General features: G+C 39.6%; 1 non-coding gene across 1 annotated transcript; it reads right to left on the bottom strand.

The window, feature by feature from the left end:
- Nucleotides 1-22477: 22477 nt before the first annotated feature.
- TRNAQ-UUG (transfer RNA glutamine (anticodon UUG)) lies at nucleotides 22478-22559 on the bottom strand. Its single transcript has one exon. It is a non-coding gene; the product is annotated as a tRNA-Gln (tRNA).
- Nucleotides 22560-22803: the final 244 nt, after the last annotated feature.

Here is a 22803-nt window from a genome sequence, read left to right as displayed (position 1 = left end):
ACATTCTCCAAGATAGATCATATACTGGGTCACAAAACAGCCCTTCATAAGTTTACAAGAATTGAAATTATACCATGCTTACTTTCAGACCACAATGCCATGAAGCTTGAAATCAACCACAGGAAAAAGTCTGGAAAACCTCCAAAAGCATGGAGGTTAAAGAACACCCTACTAACGAATGAGTGGGTCAACCAGGCAATTAGAGAAGAAATTAAAAAATATATGGAAACAAACGAAAATGAAAATACAACAATCCAAACGCTTTGGGACGCAGCAAAGGCAGTCCTGAGAGGAAAATACATTGCAATCCAGGCCTATCTCAAGAAACAAGAAAAATCCCAAATACAAAATCTAACAGCACACCTAAAGGAACTAGAAGCAGAACAGCAAAGGCAGCCTAAGCCCAGCAGAAGAAGAGAAATAATAAAGATCAGAGCAGAAATAAACAATATAGAAACTAAAAAAACTGTAGAGCAGATCAACGAAACCAAGAGTTGGTTTTTTGAAAAAATAAACAAAATTGACAAACCTCTAGCCAGGCTTCTCAAAAAGAAAAGGGAGATGACCCAAATAGATAAAATCATGAATGAAAATGGAATTATTACAACCAATCCCTCAGAGATACAAACAATTATCAGGGAATACTATAAAAACTTATATGCCAACAAACTGGACAACCTGGAAGAAATGGACGAATTCCTGAACACCCACACGCTTCCAAAACTCAATCAGGAGGAAATAGAAAGCTTGAACAGACCCATAACCAGCGAAGAAATTGAATCGGTTATCAAAAATCTCCCAACAAATAAGAGTCCAGGACCAGATGGCTTCCCAGGGGAGTTCTACCAGACGTTTAAAGCAGAGATAATACCTATCCTTCTCAAGCTATTCCAAGAAATAGAAAGGGAAGGAAAACTTCCAGACTCATTCTATGAAGCCAGTATTACTTTGATTCCTAAACCAGACAGAGACCCAGTAAAAAAAGAGAACTACAGGCCAATATCCCTGATGAATATGGATGCAAAAATTCTCAATAAGATACTAGCAAATCGAATTCAACGGCATATAAAAAGAATTATTCACCATGATCAAGTGGGATTCATTCCTGGGATGCAGGGCTGGTTCAACATTCGCAAATCAATCAACGTGATACATCACATTAACAAAAAAAGAGAGAAGAACCATATGATCCTGTCAATCGATGCAGAAAAGGCCTTCGACAAAATCCAGCACCCTTTCTTAATAAAAACCCTTGAGAAAGTCGGGATAGAAGGAACATACTTAAAGATCATAAAAGCCATTTATGAAAAGCCCACAGCTAACATCATCCTCAACGGGGAAAAACTGAAAGCTTTTTCCCTGAGATCAGGAACACGACAAGGATGCCCACTCTCACCGCTGCTGTTTAACATAGTGCTGGAAGTTCTAGCATCAGCAATCAGACAACAAAAGGAAATCAAAGGCATCAAAATTGGCAAAGATGAAGTCAAGCTTTCGCTTTTTGCAGATGACATGATATTATACATGGAAAATCCGATAGACTCCACCAAAAGTCTGCTAGAACTGATACAGGAATTCAGCAAAGTTGCAGGATACAAAATCAATGTACAGAAATCAGTTGCATTCTTATACACTAACAATGAAGCAACAGAAAGACAAATAAAGAAACTGATCCCATTCACAATTGCACCAAGAAGCATAAAATACCTAGGAATAAATCTAACCAAAGATGTAAAGGATCTGTATGCTGAAAACTATAGAAAGCTTCTGAAGGAAATTGAAGAAGATTTAAAGAAATGGAAAGACATTCCCTGCTCATGGATTGGAAAAATAAATATTGTCAAAATGTCAATACTACCCAAAGCTATCTACACATTCAATGCAATCCCAATCAAAATTGCACCAGCATTCTTCTCAAAACTAGAACAAGCAATCCTAAAATTCATATGGAACCACAAAAGGCCCCGAATAGCCAAAGGAATTTTGAAGAAGAAGACCAAAGCAGGAGGCATCACAATCCCAGACTTTAGCCTCTACTACAAAGCTGTCATCATCAAGACAGCATGGTATTGGCACCAAAACAGACACATAGACCAATGGAATAGAATAGAAACCCCAGAACTAGACCCACAAACGTATGGCCAACTCATCTTTGACAAAGCAGGAAAGAACATCCAATGGAAAAAAGACAGCCTCTTTAACAAATGGTGCTGGGAGAACTGGACAGCAACATGCAGAAGGTTGAAACTAGACCACTTTCTCACACCATTCACAAAAATAAACTCAAAATGGATAAAGGACCTAAATGTGAGACAGGAAACCATCAAAACCTTAGAGGAGAAAGCAGGAAAAGACCTCTCTGACCTCAGCCGTAGCAATCTCTTACTCGACACATCCCCAAAGGCAAGGGAATTAAAAGCAAAAGTGAATTACTGGGACCTTATGAAGATAAAAAGCTTCTGCACAGCAAAGGAAACAACCAACAAAACTAAAAGGCAACCAACGGAATGGGAAAAGATATTTGCAAATGACATATCGGACAAAGGGCTAGTATCCAAAATCTATAAAGAGCTCACCAAACTCCACACCCGAAAAACAAATAACCCAGTGAAGAAATGGGCAGAAAACATGAATAGACACTTCTCTAAAGAAGACATCCGGATGGCCAACAGACACATGAAAAGATGTTCAGCGTCGCTCCTTATCAGGGAAATACAAATCAAAACCACACTCAGGTATCACCTCACGCCAGTCAGAGTGGCCAAAATGAACAAATCAGGAGACTATAGATGCTGGCGAGGATGTGGAGAAACGGGAACCCTCTTGCACTGTTGGTGGGAATGCAAATTGGTGCAGCCGCTCTGGAAAGCAGTGTGGAGGTTCCTCAGAAAATTAAAAATAGACCTACCCTATGACCCAGCAATAGCACTGCTAGGAATTTATCCAAGGGATACAGGAGCACTGATGCATAGGGCCACTTGTACCCCAATGTTCATAGCAGCACTCTCAACAATAGCCAAATTATGGAAAGAGCCTAAATGTCCATCAACTGATGAATGGATAAAGAAATTGTGGTTTATATACACAATGGAATATTACATGGCAATGAGAAAAAATGAAATATGGCCTTTTGTAGCAACGTGGATGGAACTGGAGAGTGTGATGCTAAGTGAAATAAGCCATACAGAGAAAGACAGATACCATATGGTCTCACTCTTATGTGGATCCTGAGAAACTTAACAGGAACCCATGGGGGAGGGGAAGGAAAAAAAAAAAAAAAAGAGGTTAGAATGGGAGAGAGCCAAAGCATAAGAGACTGTTAAAAACTGAGAACAAACTGAGGGTTGATGGGGGGTGGGAGGGAGGAGAGGGTGGGCGATGGGTATTGAGGAGGGCACCTTTTGGGATGAGCACTGGGTGTTGTATGGAAACCAATTTGTCAATAAATTTCAGAAAAAAAAAAAAATAAATAAAAAAAAAAATAAAACCTGTACTGATAGTTAGATCCCTAAAGGAAACCCTGGACTCAACCTGCACTCTCAGGAAGCAGCTACAAAAGCTTTGCACTCCCACCCCCCTTTCCCACCTACTCCCTGTGCCTATTCGGCTGTAGCCATGATGGATAGCGAACTCTGAAAGTCCATTACAATGGTTTTACTCTGAAAGTAAAACCAGGAACCACAGAGGGTAGGAGATGAGCAGTCTCCTCCAGAGAACAGAACCCGAGATGGAACAAGGAACTCTACTACATTTCCAGAGCAAGAAGTTAAAGGAGTTGATAATTTCAAGAATTTTATAATTAATAAAAACCAGAGGTGTTTGTACATCTCCGGGTCTTTCCTTTCCAAAAGGGAGTTATTACAAATACCCTATTCATACTATGTGATTATTTTATATGGTTGAATATGGAGGAAAGCTGATCATTTGTTGTTCATGAAGAGCCACCTCTGGACTTTATAAAGAGACTGCATATCACTGTGGAAAGTATATATGTATCTTATGTTTAGGTAGAAGGGTGGGTTTGGATTTTTGAGTGGCGAAAGAGGTGTTGTGACAGTTAAGTGTCAATATCTGTTTTCCCCCTTTTTTAGAGTAATGGAACCCTGGTTTTTAGGTGGGTTCCTGGACATACAGAGCAATTATACTTCTTAGACTCTTCTCAATCACTATGCCAAGAACCTACTAGCCAATTAAATGCGAGCAGAAGTGAAGCATTCCACTTCTAAGATTTGACATAAAAGCATGCATGCCCCTCCCACTGATTAATGGGTATACCAGTGACCCATCATAAGCCATGCAATGAGGATTAACACCCTAGTCACAGAGAAACAATAAGAAACTTGGTTCTCCGATGGTTTTGTTATGGAACAAAACCACAAAAAAAAGCTTGAATTCTTAAATGAAAAAAAAAAACCTTCCATTTTGAGAACTTACTGTTAATTTAAACATTTAACATATTAGCCAAAGCTAATCTTAGCTAATATGACTGGCTTAATTAGGAATCCTATTAAAAGTGAAAAAAAAGTCACTGGGAAGAATCTCTCACAAAGTAGAGATCTCTCATACCAAGCTTCCCATTACTTTTCTGGAGGAAGTACTATCCTGGACTAAGGGTGAAACGAAGAAATTGAGAACATATAATCATTTACTTCCAGTTTACAAGTTCATCTAGCAAAAAATGACTTTTTTTTTTCAAAGGAATATCTATTCTTGGATATCCACCCTAAGCGGTGTTAAAAATGAGAATAGGGCAGGAGAGAAGAAGCAGAGTAGTGTCACATGAAAAGACTATTCCTGAGAATACCGCTGATATTAGAGATTGTATATTTGTAGTAGCATCAGTTTCGTGGCTGCTGGATGTTCTCCAGCAGTATTCAGCAGCATGGGTATAGGAAGAGAAACATTGACAATAGTACTGATGCAAGATGAGGATGCTTCCAGGCATTCATGTCAGAAGACAAAGTTAAAGATACTAGCTTCAGCGTGGTTGTATCAGGTGTTGTATCATAATATCATATGATTTAGTCAAATAATAAAGTTAAGACAGGAACAGTTGATAAATTTGGAAAATAGGAAAAAGGTCTAGATCACTCTCAGCTCAGAGAGCCAGTTAAATAGAAGTAAGGAATAAGATATTTTGAGGAATCAAAATAAGAATCAGAATAAGGATATTAAAGCTTATGAATTTTGATGTGCAGCAGTTGGGGTGATAAAAATGTCTAGGACACAGGAGGTTGGAGGCAGAATTCAAAAAGTACAGATTGTCAAAGCTTAGGGAATCAAGGACATATAAGGTTAGATGTTAAATGAGTTAACCACATGAGCAAAGAAGGGAAGGCAAGTAAGACGATGATGGGACTTAGGAAGAGAAGATGTTCTGGAAATTAGTGTGGTGGTGGTTGTTAGAAGATGACATAGCTAGATGGAAAGATCCCCAAAGCAGAAGTTTTTGTACAAGGGTGAGGAGCAATGATTTGAAATGATCTGGAATAGGGAATGTTGAACTAAAGCATGCAAGCCCATTTTTAAATTCTGTGATAACCTAGCTTTTGGAGAAATGACCAGCCTTCACTTGGGGCCATTTCAAGGGAAGCAATGTGTCCATAGAGGAAATTGAATTTTAATTAAAACAAAGAAATGGAATGAATGTCCTGTAAAGAGGTTTTCAGAAGTCACAGTGGAAGGGTTTGGGAAGGAAGGAAGCTTGATTCAGTAGTGAGGCACAGAGAGGTGTGCGGATGAGAAAATGTAGAGGATTAGTAGCTAGCGGTTTCCAAAAAAACTGAACAAAATGATTTTGTAGTTGCCTATTGTCTTCCCTGATGCTTCTGAGGGAGATGTAACTAAAGAACCTCCAAAGAAATAATTATCGAGCCTCCAAAGTAACACTGGTCTCTATCTGTAGGGTACAGAGTAAGTTCTTTTCTAAGACCCCCTCCTGCAAGAATTAATTATTTGACTTAAAGATAGAAGACTGAATGTAAATAACAGCAAAATTGTCTCTGATGTTATTGTAAAAACTAAAATCGTGTCACTTTGTAATTAAAGTAGCATCTTTCCAACAGAGAATACTGACCCAATGTCAATTTTATGGCTAGTTTTAAAATTCAGATACAACATTCCATATCACTTAATTGTGCCTCTTTCAGTGAAAATATAGTGCTGCCTTCAGGGAGCACACCTCCCAAGAGATCACGAAAATCAATGAGAAATCCAATGTCTATTTGTTAGTAAAGACGTGAAGTTTGATGGGTCTTTTGGGACTATACCACTAGTCAAAGATTCTAAAGCAAAATTAAGTGGAGCATAGATGCCAAAAATCTCAAGAGATCCTTGAAGGATGAAATGTGGAAGATGGAAACCAATTTTGAGAACTGCTACTGGTGTAGACCTGACCCTCCAGAAGAAGATGGCAATGGAATAGCATTCACACACACACACACACACACACACACACACACACACACACACACGACAGAAAATAATATTAGTCCCTACTGGCCAAAAGAATATGAGGGGCACCTGAGTGTCTCAGCTGAGCATCTGTCTCTTGGTTTTGTCTCAGGTCATGATCTCACAATTCATGAGACAGAGCCCCATATCAGGCTCTGCGCTGACAGTGTGGAGCCTGCTTGGGATTCTCTCTCTCCCCCTTTCTCTCTGTCTCTCCCCCACTTACGTGCTCTGTCTCTCTCTTGAGATGAATAAATTAACTTAAAAAAAAGAACATGGAAAGATGTTGAAGAAAGGACCTTTAAACATGTGCAAATGAATAAAATGAATGAATGCCATGTGAAAAGAGATATCCTTTCAGTACTTTTAAAAATCAATCTCTAACAGCTGATGCCATGATTGGGAAACCCTTTGATGAGGACTAATTTCAAAATTATTATTTAAAAAGGTAAATATTTTTTTAATAATGCAAATTAGGAGAAATATTTATCATTTTTAAGTCTCCTATTAAATATTTGGATCTACTTATGAATATGTATTCGTGATCTGAGATGCTGTGTTTTAGGCCCCCCATCATCCTAATGATCTCAGCCTCCCAACCTGCTGTGGCCACAATGCACATGTACTCATAGTGTCTCCTCTTAGAATCCAGGACTCCTTGGAGTCCTCTTTTTCTCATTCACAGGTAATAAACTATAGCCCTCTTTTGTTAGAATCATTAAAGAAGAAATATTACTTACTTAAAGTAAAAGACCAACTTAAAGGCAATCCTTTTGTCACAGTAAATGGGCTCACCCTAGCAACTCTAAAGTATTAAGAAATTTAACACAGTTTAAAAGTGGGTAACACAGTTTGAGTCCAGACTTAACTAGGCAATTTACAAACTGTGCAGTCAGGGTGTTACAGAGTCTTGGTCACATCTTTCTGCAGGCAGCAGCATGGTACTGCATATGGTTCTTTCAGATGTTCTGTGTCTTTTCCTGTTATTGTAGAGGTGATATGTGAACTGCACGAATGGCATACCTAGTTTTTTGTTGAGATTCATGGGCGGCGATAAATAAGATAAAATCTTTAACAAAGAGATCCTAGAAAGAATCCAGCCTACCATCACTGAAGTTGTAATCAAAGCAACTCAGCTGTGAAAATTAAGGACAGTGGGATTTTTGAGTTTTTGCCTTGGGATTTGCTAAAGTGAGAAAACCGCAGGTAGAGGAAAAAATGAAACCACCAAGACATGGTAACTTCCACATTAGTCTGTATTTCTGAATGTGCAAAGCCAAATTAGAGTAAATCCAGTGTTTTTGCAAACGCTTATTGCAACCTCTTCTCTGTCCCTTGGCAGTGACCTGTTCCATGCATTCAGTCAACAAATATGTATTGGGGGCCTACTTGTTCTAGGCACTGAACAAGAGTCTAGTGGTGCCTAAGACAGAGTTCTCCACTCTCATGGACCTAACAGTCTACGGGAGCAGAGAATTAGCAAATAAATATATCAGACAGTGATATGTATGGTGAAGAAAGTGAAGCAGGATGACAAGCTAGGGGGGTTTCTGGCTGAGTTGACATTCCTGTGTTGGAGTATCTCTCTAAGGAGATCACATGAAAATCAAGAATACCAATGGGAAGAACTGTCTCAACAACATACGAGGCAGAGGGAACGGTTAGTGCCATGATCTAAAACGGGAGTCAGTTTTGCTTGTTCAAGAAACTAAAAAAAGACCAGTGACTAGAGAGGACTGACTAGTTACTAACCTACCTGTTGTCTGAGGTCTCACATATATTACCAAATTTCCCAGAACCATCTCAACCATGTAACAAAATATTTATTAATTTTATTTCAGTAAGTATTATTTAGATTGTGCAAAGTATTGTGGATATAAAGATGCATACATCATGACCCAGGACTTTATGTAACATGAAAAAAATTAGGAACAAAATATATGATAAATGTTTTGTCAGAAATGGTATAAAGCGTGTTGGGAACAATTACATGGAATCCTGCTTATATGAGTGAGTAAAGGCAAACCTTTGAGTTGGGCCTTGAAGAATAAATAGGTTCCTGTTAGACAAGGAAATACATGGTGTAGACTTCTTTACTGAGTACCTGACCCATATACTAATGGCCTCCTGGACATCTTCATCTGGATATACCACCTCAGCCCGATTTAACATGCTACCAGAAACAATTTTTCTTACCCCAAACATGCTCCGCATCCTATCTGTTGCATTTTAGTGCAGAGTTCCCTCCTCATATCTGGCAATCAGCTTGGCTACCTTCTCTTCCCAGTTTCCATATCTGCTTTGTAACCAATATTGCCAATTCAACCCCTAGATGATCAAACTTTCTCTTCTTCACTATACCTATACCTCATAGTTTTTCATACGGATTCTTCTTTTTTCCAGAATGCATCTCACACCTCCAAGCCAAATTTGTTGATATAATTGTTGATAAATTTGTTGATATAGGTACCCTATAACACTATTTATGACCACTTTTTACCAAAAAAGCACATGAAGGCTTAAGGTATAGAGTGTGAACATTCTTCCTTCCACCTTTCAAGGCCTGTTTCTACCAACCCTATTTTTAGTTCTCTATCTCTGGGAAGGAAGAAAGAAAATGAAGTCTCAAGAGACAAAAGTCATTCTTTAGATCATAGATTTCTACTGGGCAGAACTGCAACAGCATTAGGAAGCTTTACACTCAGAATTAGGAATTTCAGCCTTGTTCACCGTCTTGTACATTCTGTTTCTTGCATCTCTCTCTAGGACATAGACTGGATGGGACCTGTGTCTAGGCACTAAAAGACTCAGATTTCTTTCTTTTGTCATTTCTGATTCTTTCTACATTTATCTCTGGCTGACGAATGAGACCAAGGTAATAAATTAAACTAAAACTTATCCTAGCTACAGAGCCAATATCCTTTCTTCTTTCACTTTCTTCCTCTATTCAGCCACTAGGAAAGTTACATCTCTGTATGGGAGCAGAATAGGAGTAGAAGTCTCAGCACAGGCCAGCTCATATAAACCTTAGTCTTTCATCTGAGCTTGTAATAAAAACTCTCCTTGATATATCAGGCATTTATTTGTTCAGCCATTTATGATGTGATATTTTGGTCCCCACTTTGCTATGGTTCTTTCTGTGTAGCACACTTCCTGTGACTTTATTGGATGGGGGGGGGAGCAGGGAGGGAACCGGTTGACGATGGATAAAGACAATTTGCAAAATGCCTGTGAAGCCCTTGTGGTGGAAAACAGCATTATTGCCGGACAGGGAGTGATTAATTGGGGATCTAAGTCTGAATTTCTGCCTTCCTGGACCAAGCAATAAATCTATTATTATAGCAACAAGCTCCTCTCAATTCCTCATTAAAAAAAAAAAATACACAAGGCATGATGCTAGACTGCTAAGGGGAATCATTTTGGTCCACTCTGCTGAAGTGCTTGGGCCTGTTTAATACGCTTACAAATAAAAACATCAAGAGAAGCAATATTTCTCCATGAAGTGGACTATTAGCATTTTATATGAGAAAACAACTCTGTCAGAATATCCCCCAAATTGTAGAACTTTTAGCATTCCTGCCCCTGCCCCTCAAATGCTGGTGGCACCCTGCAATCCTGTGACAATACAAACCACTACTCATTTCCATTTCCAGATACCTTCTGTGGGGGTAGTACCACCCCAGCATTGAGAACTACCAAAAGGAGGGAAGTAATCATGAACCTACTTCAGATTTAGGTTATATTGGAAACATCATTTTAGATGAGAAATAGATACCAGGGTATGAAGTCAAATAAATTATCGAATAAAAAATTAAGTCTAGAAACACAAAGGAAAGCAGTCAACCAGACCAATTTTAGGAAGATCAGAAGTCAATGAAGAGAGGTAAGAAAGATTTATAGGCCCAAAAAGAGTGAGGTAAGATGAACTAATTACTAACACTGAAGAGAAATGAAGCATCTTAAATGTCCCAGTGCTTTTCCTCTTCAATCTGACCCAGATTCATAGGTGAACCCTGCTTGCTTTAGCACACTAGTTTCCCCTGAGGGGGTTCCCAAGTATTTTGCAAATAGTCTGTTTCCTGCAAGACCTGTATTTTTTTATCCTCCACCTCCTGAATCTGAAAGAGGTAGATGAGAATAAAGCAATGCATCTAGATTTGTGGCTTATCACTAAGATAGTGATGGTCAATCTGATGTAGAAACACATAAAGGTAGGAATAAAAAAAGTCATTCAGGTTGATTAGAATTTCAAGACTTTATGTTAACTACTCACAGCTTCTTTTCTTTTTATTGAAGTATAATGGGCATACAACACCCTATTTGTTTCAGTGTAAATCATAGTGACCTGGTATTTTTACACATAACGAAGTGATCCCAAGTCTAGTCACTATCTTCACCATATGAAGTTATTACAATATTATTGACTATATTCCCTATGCCACATACATTACATCCCCATGACTTATTTATTTTATAACTGAAAGTTTGTACCTCCTAATGTCCTTCATCTATGTCACTTGTGCCTGTCTGGTAATCAACAGTTTGTTTCCTGTATCTATTAGTATATTTCTGTTTTGTTTGTTTTGTTTTTTAGATTCCTCATATAAGTGAAACAGTATAGCGTGTCTTTCTCTGTCTGACTTCTTTCACTTAGTCTAATACCCTGTGGGTCCATCCATATGGCCCAAAGTGGCAAGATTTCATATTTGATGGCTAATTCACATTCCATTATACACACACACACACACACACACACACACACACACACACTCATATACACACATACACACACACATATAGGCCATATCTTTATCCATTCATCTATCAGTGGACACATAGACTTCTTTCATATCTTGGCTATTGCAATTAATGCTGCAATGAACATAAGGGTGCATTTATCTTTTTGAATTGGTGTTTTCATTTTCTTCAGGTAAATAACCAGAAGTGAAATTGTTGGACCATATGGTAGTTTTATTTTTAATCTTTTAAGGAACTTCCATACTATTTTTCATAGTGGCTACGCTGATTTGCATTTCCACTAAATCATAAAATTCCTGGAAGAAAACATAGGCAGTTAGCTCTTTGACATTGGTCTTAGCAATGGTTTTTGGACCAGTCTTCTCAGGCAAGGACAAAACAAAAGCTAAAATAAACAAAAGAGATTCCATGAAAACAAAAAATTTTTGCACAGTAAAGGAAACCATCAGCAAAATGAAAAGGCAAACTATTAAATGAGAGAAGATATTTACTAATCACACAGTTTCCTGAAGGTGGTTGTACTCTTGTGCATCCATGTCCTATGGCAACCTTCCACCTTTCTTTTCCCACTCTCTCATTGTCGAAACTCATCCTCCAACGTTTAGCTGTGAGGCCACTTCCTGCGAAAGCCATTTTCGAACTCCCATGGTTCTTTGCTTCCCATCTCCCCACCCCCAATAGACCTTGAAGTATTTTGCTTTATTTTGTAGTTTTTATATGTAGGTCTTATTTTCCTGACATGGATTGGAGACTCCTTGAAAGTAAGAGCTAATGTCATATTCATTGTATTTGCTACCACACTTGCAGTCATCTGCTCCTTCAGAGGATCTCGGTCAGTGAAGATCTCAGCATACTTCACAGGTATGCAGACAACTTTTCAACAATGTGAAGAAATTATTTTGCTGTACAACTAAGTAAGTGTATTGTTACAGCAGTGTCTGCACATGAAACAGAGTTGAGTGCATGGTACCTGACAGTGAAGGGCAAGGTATCATTTGCTGCAAATAAAAAGAGGCTTGATATTCTCAAAACTGCATCGAAAAAGGATACAAATAACTGAAAGAAGAAATGATCATTTAAAACAAAAATTTACTACAACTGCTTTCTCTGTCTAGAGCAGTGGCAAATGCATTTCTTGGGCAGACAGATATTTTATTTTTAAAGTACTTTGATAGAGACGCCTGGATGGCTCAGTGGGTTGAGCATCCAACTTCTGCTCAGGTCATGATCTCATGGTTCATGAGTTTGAGCCCCATGTCAGGCTCTGTGCTGACAGCTCAGAGCCTGGAGCTGGCTTCAGATTCTGTCTCTCTCTCTCTCTCTCTCTGTCTCTCTGCCCCTCCCTCACTCATGCTCTGTCTCAAAAATAAATAAACATTAAAAAATTATAAAATAAGTAAATACATAAAAATAAAAGTACTTTGATGTAGGTAAGAGTGAGAAAACAAAGAAAGCTGGACTTCTCTGTCAAGAGAAGACTGGTTTGCAATCCTCCAGGAGGAACAAGTGAATTGTGAGGCAGGGGTGGGGAGTATGGGATGTAACCTGGAGAAGAGGAGATGTGGGGCTGCAAGGAACAGAGAGAGGAGCATGGACCTTGAGCATGGGAAACAAACAAGGCTGGAACCTAGAGGGTGGCCAGGAGAGAACCCCTACAAAAGAGTTTACGTTTATTTTCCCCCTTGGCTTGTGGGAACAATCACAATTAGTACTTAATTTTGAGATTTTCCTCCCCTATGTCATTATAGCTTCAATTATATAAAACCTTCAAAAAAGTTTGCTGCACATAACAGCTTGCATTTAGTGGGGTTTGGGGAATAAAAAAGCAGAGCTGATTCCCCATGTGGGACAAATTACATGCAAAAAAAGAGTAATCATATGGGCTGTTCTGGTTATGTGGCTGTTGGCTCTCTGTCCCATTTCTATCTCCGTTGAATCACAAGGGATTGAAAGGTGGCAAAAGATATTTCCCAGATTCTCTTGCCTGAGAGCTTACATATAAGTCCTACCCATGCCCATGGGAGGCATTGGGTGGGAGATTAGATGAAGGGTGGAAGGGGGAACAAGCCATTTTTTCCTGCTTGTGGCAGCACTTCTGGACAGAAGCAGCAGCGAGCAGGCAAATTTAGGCTCCTGGGCTCCTGCCCAGGCAGTGATTTCAGCAATAGAGTTAGCAGCACAGTGCGTGTGGGCTCTGGCTTCAGTAGTAGCAGCAGCAGTAATGAACGTCTCCCAGTCTGAGCTCTTGTGGTTTCAGTGGAGATGCAGGCGCGCGGCCTCCTGCAGGGTGGAAGCAGCGAGTGTAGCAGCAGCACTGGCCAAAGCAGCTCCCAGAAGCCTCAGCACCACAGGGGCATGGTATCTATGTAACTCTATTTCCTCTTTTGTTCTTCCATTCCTGTATAAACACATCTTTCGATTTTTGCTCTTTTAGCTCTGCTAACATTTTTGTGACCAAATCCTTGTATTAAATTCCCTCTATTTGAGAAACTCTGGTGGTTAATTTTATATGTCGACTTGACTGAGTTCTAGGATGCCCAGATAGTTGGTCAAACATTACTCTGGGTATGTCTGCAAGGGTGTTTTGAATGAAATTAACATTGCGTAGGTAGACTGAGTAAAGCAGATTGCTCTTCCTTGTGGGTGGGCCTTAATCAATCAGTTAAAGGACTGAATGGAACAAAAAAAAGCTAACCCCCTTCAAAGTAGGTGGGACTCTTCCTACGTGACTGCCTTGAGTTAGGACACTGGGCTTTTCCTGCTAAGGGACTCAAACTTAAATGTTGGTTCTTCTTGGGTCTTGAGTCTACTGGCTTTCAGATTGGAACTTACCATCTGCTCTCCTGGTTCCCCAACTTGCTGAGTACAGGTCTTAGGAATTCTTGGCTTCCATAATCATGTGTGCCAATTTTTAATAATAAACATATAACAGATTTGATATATACATTTTTAATTTTTTAATGTTTATTTATTTTTGAGAGAGAGAGAGAGAGAAACAGATCATGAGCAGGGGAGGGGCAGAGAGAAGGAGACAGAGAATCTGAAGCAGGCTCCAGGCTCTGAGCTGCCAGTACAGAGCCCGATGCAGGACTCAAACCCATGAACTGTGAGATCATGACCTGAGCCAGTCGGATGCTTAACCAACTGAACCACCCAGGTGCCCCAATATATATGTATTTACATACACACACACACACACACACACACACACACACACACACATACACACACATACACACACACACACACACACACACACACACATATATATATTATATGTACACACTCTCATTGGTTCTTGTTATTTCTCTGAAGAACCCTAATACAGATTTTGGTACTGGGAGATGTGGTACAGCTGTAATAAATAGCTGAAAATGTGCAAGTGTAGCCTTGGAAGTGGGTAGTGGGTAGAGGCTGGAAGAGTTTTGAGGTGCATGCTAAAAAACGCTGACATTCCCATGAACAGACAGTTGGTAGAAACATGAACATTATCATTGTGAACACCGTGATGACTGTATACTTTTTATCAGTTTTATTGAGATATAAAGATCTCAATTAGTGTTAGGTGTACTAGAGCTATTGTTTAGTGCACCTATAAGTTTAGTACCATTTTTAAGTGTACAACATAATGATTCGATATTGTACAACAGAATGATTCCCATATTGTGAAATGGTTGCCACAACAAGCTCAGTCAACATTCATGTCACAGAGTTGCAAAATTTTTTTCTTAAGAAAGCTTTAAAGTCTTCTCTCTTAAATAAGTTTCAAATAGACAGTACAGTATTGTTAAGTATAATCACCATGCTGTACATTACATTCTTAGGACTAATTTACCTTAGGGAAGATAAATTAATGGGAGGTTTGTATCCCCCTTCACCCATTTTGTTCCCCTTCACCCATTTTGCCCACCTCTGCAAGCCCCAAATCTGACAACCACCAATCTGTTCTCTATATCTATGAGCTCAATTTTTTCAGATTCCCACATTCTGTCTGACTTATTTTACTTAGCATAATGTATTCATGGTCCATCCATGTTGTCACAAATGACAAGAGTTCCTTCAAATTTATGGTGGAATAATTTTCCATTGTATACATATACCACATTGTCTTAATTCATCTGTCCACTGATGGACATTTAGGTTATTTCCATGTCTTGGCTATTGTAAATAATGCTGTAATGAGCATTGGAGTGCAAATATCTTCTTGGGATAGTGATTTCATTTCCTTCAGGTATATTCCCAGAAGTGGCATTGCTGGGTCGTCTGATAATTCTGTTTTTTGGGGTTTTTTGTTTGTTTTTGTTTTTGTTTTTGTTTTTGAGGAGCCTCTATACTCTTTTCCATAGCAGCTGCCCCAATTTACATTCCCACCAAGAGGGAGCAAGGGTTCCTTTTCTCCACATCCTTGCCCATATTGGTTATCTTTTAACTTTTTGATGACTACCATCCTAACAGGTTTGAGGTGATAATGACTACATACTTATATAGATACGATGAGACATTATATTTTGAGATTGCAGTATAATTACTGCTAATTTATATGGTACATTTAATCTTTTCAAGTGTGTTGCTTAAGATAGCTGGTTTTCAAAATATCCCCTCAAGCACAAAAAGGTTGAAAGCCATAGCTTTACATGGTGGACATTCGATAAGCATTTATTCAATGATGTCTCAACTTTGCATTATCTAAGTGGTTGGAGATTACCAGTAAAGCGTCAGTATATTTTTTCTGTTATCTAAAGAATGTTTCCATTTATGCCTTGGTACAATTGACATTTATAGTGAACAGTAGTAATAAGTTATGTCACTGTGAAAAATAAAAAGAAATCGAAAATGTTATTAATTACAGCATATCAAGGCATCAGAGTGAATAGTTAAAATGTCTGTCTTGAAAGTAGAACTAATGGTCAAAAGGGAGATTTGAATTTAACTTAAAATAGTGCAGGTTTTTATTTTTATTGAATGAGCTAAATTGGGCATTATAAACTAATAGAAATTATTTAAAGAAAATTGAAGTTTAAAGCCGAAATAAAAACACCAACTAACTGACAATTATAGTTTTTAGAGTCTATGAATGAATGGTTACAATACAGCAGAAGGTTTCTGGGAAACTGGAGGAAAAGAAATGTAAAAATGCTTTATATAAGCTATTAAAAGAGCTGGCTACATAATCCTTCATATTTAGAAAATGTGATTTTATTTGTGGACCCTCTAATAGCAACAATAAATAACTCAGTTTTTTTTTCCGTTGGTAATAATTTTTGGTGCATCACTTTTTTTCTTATACATTTTTATTGCAGTATAATTCACATGCCATAAAATTGACCCATCCAAAGTGGTACAATTCAGTGGCTTTTAGTATATTCACAAGGTTGTGCCCCCATCACCACTACATTTTTATCAGCCCCAAAAGAAACTTGTACTCATTAGAAGTCACTTCCTATTCTTCTAGCTCCTGGCAACCATTAATCTACTTTCTGTATTTGTGGATTCGCCTATTCTGGACATTTCATATAAATAGAATTATATATGACCTTTTGTATCTGGCCTCTTTCACTTAGCATGTTACAGCATATATCAAGATGTTATTTCTTTATACGGTCGTGTTGCTTTTTTATTACTCATATTGCTCAAATATGTCAGCTACTAGCTTAATTATAAAGTTTATTGATGCTTTCCTAGTTTAATTCCTCATAGCGTAGCCCTCAGTCTTCCTTACTTATAGATGCTGGATACCCACTTAATGTTACTTGAAGAGTGCTAAGAGAGTCCCATGTAAATTTGTCTTCCCCACCTTATCATGCTCCACCCCCTCCTACTGCTATACTTCTTTCAGTGTCATCAGTAAAAATTCATTCCATTGTCTTAATATGTGCTTTGTTTGAAAATACAAATATCCTTTTCATATGTATATTGAACCATAAATATCAGTTGACTAGCTCAATTTCAGCATGGGCAGTAAGCTAATAGCACTGCTTAGAAATTGGGATTTTTAATAGAGGAAGGAATGAGATAAGAATCATTTCAAAGGTGCTTTTGGGAAGCAAAGTTGGCTTGGCATCTCTGATGAAAAGAAAGTATTAGTAAATTAGTAAATTTCATTTACTGAACCCCTAGTTCAATGGTGTGAAATCTTATTCTTGGAACTGCAGACAGAGAGTTGTATCGTATCATTAAGTATCACACGGTCTTGCATAGGAGGCAGACATATGATCAAGTCTAATGCAAGGTATTAAGTGCTGAGATAAACATATCTATAAAGGGCTATGAAAGCCCAGGGCAAGCTGGAGGAGACTGAAGTGGAAACGTCAAGGAAGCCTTCCTGGAAGAAGTGACATGAGAAGGGTTTTTAAACTCAGTGTGTGTTAGCTAGATAAAGAATGCGGGAAAGGCATTACAAGCAGAGGAAGCAACCGTGATAAGAAAGCCAAAAGAATCAAATCACAAGCTGCTTTCACAAATGTCAAGTAGAGCAGTATGTCTAAAGAGAAGGGATGAAAAAGATTAGAAAGAATATAATAATAACACCTACTATAAAAAATGGGCTATTATGTGCTCGGCACTGCCATAGGTATTTCACATGCCTCATCTCACTTAGTCCTCACAACAATGTGATTACATAGGTGCTATTTCTATCTTTATTCTCAGATAGAAGAAACTGAGGTATAGGAAGGTTAAGTAACTTGTCTACATTCTCACCTCTAGTGAGCAAAGCATGATGCCGAAGTATTAACCTCTCTGCCGTTGGATCACGATGGCCCTTGTTTGTTAGGCTGAGGCATTTGACCTTCATCCTAAAAGTCATTGGAACCTGAAAGGTTTTAAGCAAGAAAGTGACCTGACATGAACAGATTGACAATTTTAGAAAATCGCTGTGGAGCTTGGGTAGGATAAAGGGTTTGTGCAATCTAGAGGTTGAGAGAGCAATAATCAGGTAAGAAAAAAAAAAAAAAGATGAGGGTCTCAGATCAGCAGAGCAAAAAAGAGAGCCCAACATATATGTAGGAAGTAAAAGCAGACTCTTAGGAGATGGGGACTGAAGGGGGAAAGTCTAGAATGACTGAAACACTAAGTCATTGGGTAAATGCTTATGCCTTCAAATAGAAGCATACAGAGGGAAGAAAGGATCTTAATTCATATCAATTAATTCATGAGTATGAAGTGATTAGGCAACTTTCAGGTAGAAATGTCAAATACAGAGCAGACTTTGTGGGTCCAGAGCCCAGCAGTGATGTCTGAGCTGAAAATAAGAAGTTAGAGGAACTGGGTCATAAATGGTCATTGAAGGAAAACAGACTTAAACATGGCCACCCAGTGAGGACGTATATGGCTGGAAGAGTACAGAACAAAGAATCAGGCTCTGAGCAGTGATGGCAGCATCATTGAGGCATCATTGGGAGATCCTGCATGCGAGAGACAGAAAAATGGTCAGAGAAGGAGGTGGACAGGTCGGCAAGGGTGGTGTCACTAACACTAAGGTGAGTTTTAAGGAGGGAGTGTTACAGCAGTGACAAATGCCACAGGGAGGCCAAATAAGAGCAGGACATAAACTGTCATTGAATTTGACAGTTTGAAGATAAATGTGACCTTATGGAGAGGAGTTTCAGGGCCTGGAATCAGATTGCAACAAGGGGTGAATGTAAGGAAAGGAAGTAAAGAAGGTGAGCACACAACCACAGTTGGCACCATAGTCACGATGAAGCTTTGAGGGGAAGGAAAGCTAAAAGAGGGAATGAAAAGGAGAGATAAAGAAGGCATTTGATTTATTCTGACCCCATGTCTACACATGGGGAACGTATTCTAAACCATCACTTCCGGTTTTGTAGATAAAGGCAAATAAGTCAGAAACTGACATAAGGTTTCTAGAGTTTTCTGAGCAACAAAATCTGCAGAGCCCTCTGTTGCCTTTGGAGCAAGAAGGGTCCCAATAAGACAACCACGTGAATCAAGAGAAAGCAGAGATCACTTTCAGCTTTCTCTGGAGCCAAGCTCAGCTTAGGGAGATTCAGAGGTTCCCTGTAGGCTTGGAGTCAAGTAGGGAAGGTAGCTGAGGTCTTGGCTGGCTGGCCAGCTACCCTGCAACAAGAGGCTTCCCGGGAGAGGGGAGGATAAGGCCCCATGGATTAAGCCTGCCTATGGGTAACACACTGGGTATTGCCCAAGCAGGAAGCCGCCCCAAGGCCTTTCTTTCTAAGCTTCTGTAGACCATCTAAAGGACCATTCCAAAGAATTGGGAGTGATAAAACACCAGTGTCAGTGAGCAAAGTCAGGACTCCAGCAGCCAGGTCTAACTGAAGAGACCTCCCCATACTCAATGCAGTCAGTCACGTAACTGAATCTCCATTCCTTCCCTGCTGCTGCTGGGTGTTTTAATCACCTCATATGGACCCTGTTGGTGACAGGATTTCTGCTTTAAAGTTATCAGGATGGCCAAACATAGGACACCCAACACTGGACACATGAAATGTAGGTAGTTAATTAGTTACATGTACTCACCACCCAGGGGAGGAGTATACAGTCTGCTATATAAGGCCACACGGGCTGTATGAGGACTTGAGCAAACAGTCAAGGGTTCTGGGAGGCAGCCTTTATAGCATCAAGAGGTTGAGGTGACTGGTTCCTGTGGGAGGATGTGATTGGCTTATTTGAATTCTTCTGGGGGTGGGCAAGGAACAGAAATCCACTGCTCGGGGATAAGCAGTAGCTGTGCCTGGTCCCCTCGATGAGGAGGGTTTTTCAACCAGGGGACCTTCTACATGGGGTAGAGTAGGGAGAATTTGGGCATTAGGTTATTTGAGGCCCTACAGATTTTATCAGATGTCAAAGCAGCACATAATATTGGCTCTTAATTTTAGGTCTTACACCACATGGGTGATGGGCCAGGAGCCCTCACAGGCTTCCTGAGAGTTAGGTGGATAAAGACTGCCTCCGACCATTTGGCTAGTATAACACGTACCACAGACTGGGTGACTTACAAACAACACACGTTAATTTTTGGCAGTATGGAAGCTGGAGGCCTAAAGTCAGGGTGCCTGCATGGTCAGGTCTGTGTCTGGGGAGGGCCCGCTTCCTGGGTCATAAATGGCCATCTTTTCACTGTGTCCTTATAGGGTGAAAGGGGCTAGGGAGCTTTGGTGAGGAGAGGGGTGGGGAGGGGTCTCTTTTATAAGCGCACTAATCCCATTCATGAGATTGCCACCTAATCACTTCCAAAGACCCCACCTTCTAATACCATCACATCGGGGGTTAGAATTTTAACATATGAATTTTGGGGACACACCGACATGCAGTCCATAGCAGAGGAGGATTATTACAGGCAGAGAGAAAACACTGAACTGGACAGTGATAGTTGATAATAATAGTTGCATCTGACTGGATACTCGCTTAAGAGATCTCATTTTAAATCAAAAGCAACTGGAAAATTTACTGGTTTGGGTTAAGCTTTCTGATTGGATCAAATTTAGTTTTTCTGCTATTGGGCAATAACAGGGCTGGTCAAAGAAAAGTATGTGTAGTCATAAAAATAAAATGGGTTTATGTTTCCACAGAGCTGATTGGTGACATCCAATTCATACTTGCCATGCCCATTGTTAAAAGCTGCAAAGGGGCTAAAGAGTAGGTTAGGGTCCTTCCACGAGAATGCTAAAAGACTGTCAAGAAGCCATTACCTTTCATGAATCTAGCAAGGCCCTTAGTCTGGCCCTCAGCCCTGTCAGTTTCTCTGAGCTGAAAACCTAGGAAAGATGATTCATGGGGCAATCTACTCACAAGAGACCTAAGTAATCTAGTGTTGAGATATTCAATTCTAGTTGCTGGAATGCATACATTCTCCATCTGGGGTGTTCCTTTGCCGGAATTCGGGTACTCAGAAAGATAAACTGATAATCAGAATATTGATTAGTGAACACAAGAAAAGATTTCATTAGTCTATGACAAGGCCTGATCAATCATCTCTACTCCACTTACAGAGATGCCTTTCCAGTGACCGGAAAGTTCATTTCAGCCACGTTTGGTACTTCTCTCTGTATGGTGCTGAATAAACACTGCTCAGGTCTCCTTTAATGCTTTCCTTCTTTATGCTCTGCACTGACCCAGGCCAGGATACGTATATCTCTTATGGGCTCCCTTAGCATATATTGATCATGTACAGATAAGGAGCGTATCTTAATTATCTGTTTATTGGTGTGTCTCCTTCATGACTGAAATACCTTTAGGACAGGAGTACTGTCATCTTGCCAATCTTGCTTCTATTGCTAATTCCAGACTATTCCCCTCTCATGCACTAGCCCCTTTTTCATTTCCTGCATCAACCTTCAAGTTATTCTCCCACATTCATGAGAGCATTCTGGCTTTTGGCTCTAGGGTCATCCTCTCCATCTCTAATCCTCCTTTATTCTGGGGAATTTTGATTGCTCTGTGGCTTATCCATGGATGGTCTTCACCTCCAGTTTCACTCCTACATTATTTCAACCTGCTTCCTTCACCATGCCATGGAATTCCCCATCATCTGGAATTGCTCTTTCCACTAGAAGGCACGATTGAACCTAGTGAGAGGCTGTTCTGGTAACAGGGCTGATGTTGAAGGGATCAAAGATTAAGCTGAACTGGAAGGTAGGTTTACCAAAGGAAGCATTAGGCATGACAACTTGGGATGCTGGCCTGGTCACCCTGTAACATGGGAGAAACTCTTTGAGGACTTGGAGCATGAGCTTTGACCAGATAACTTTGCCTGGGGTGGTGGATACCATAGAGGTGAATTTGTTCTTGGATGGCCTTGAAGAGAGATCTTCAATAGTGAGACACATACTAGACCCCTTGGTCCAATAGATGAATGTGTTAGTGCTCTAGGGCTGCCGTAACAATATACCATAGGCTGGATGACTTAAACAATAGTATTTTCCACAGTACTGGCTGGAGATGATCAAGGTGCTGTCATGGTTGGTTTCCGGTAAGGGCCATAAGTAAAGGATCAGTTGGCTTTTAGATAACCACTGTCATCTAAATGTTGTGTTTCTGTGTATGCAAAGTACCCCTAATGTTTCTTCTTATGGTGATGATGCCAGTCATATTGGATTAGGGCCCCACCCTAATGGCTTCATTTAACTGAATCATTTCTTTTATTTTTTATTTATTTATTTTTTAAAATTTTTTTTAATGTTTATTTATTTTTGAGACAGAGGGAGACAGAACATGATTTGGGGAGGGGCATAGAGAGAAGGAGACACAGAATCTGAAACAGGCTCCGGGCTCTGAGCTGTCAGCACAGAGCCAGACGCGGGGCTCGAACCCACGCATGAGATCATGACCTGAGCCAAAGTCAGACACTCAACCGACTGAGCCACCCAGGCGCCCCGAATCATTTCTTTTTAAAGACCTCAACTCCAAATATGATTACATTCTGAAGTATCGGGGATCGGAATTTAAACATATTAATTGTGGGGGGATGGTAAACAACTAGCCTATAACAATGAATAAGACTGGAACAGAGCAACTCTCAATAATCATTTGAGTGATTTTCCCCCACAAATTGTTTATAATCTTTGTCACTTTGTCTAAACCATGAAGTGAAATAAGATTTTAAATATAAAAAAG

This window comes from Prionailurus viverrinus, chromosome A1 (genome assembly GCF_022837055.1).
Source record: "Prionailurus viverrinus isolate Anna chromosome A1, UM_Priviv_1.0, whole genome shotgun sequence".
NCBI lineage: Eukaryota > Metazoa > Chordata > Mammalia > Carnivora > Felidae > Prionailurus > Prionailurus viverrinus.
The sequence above is the reverse complement of the archived record's forward strand: the minus strand, read 5'-3'. Positions and strand labels throughout refer to the sequence as shown.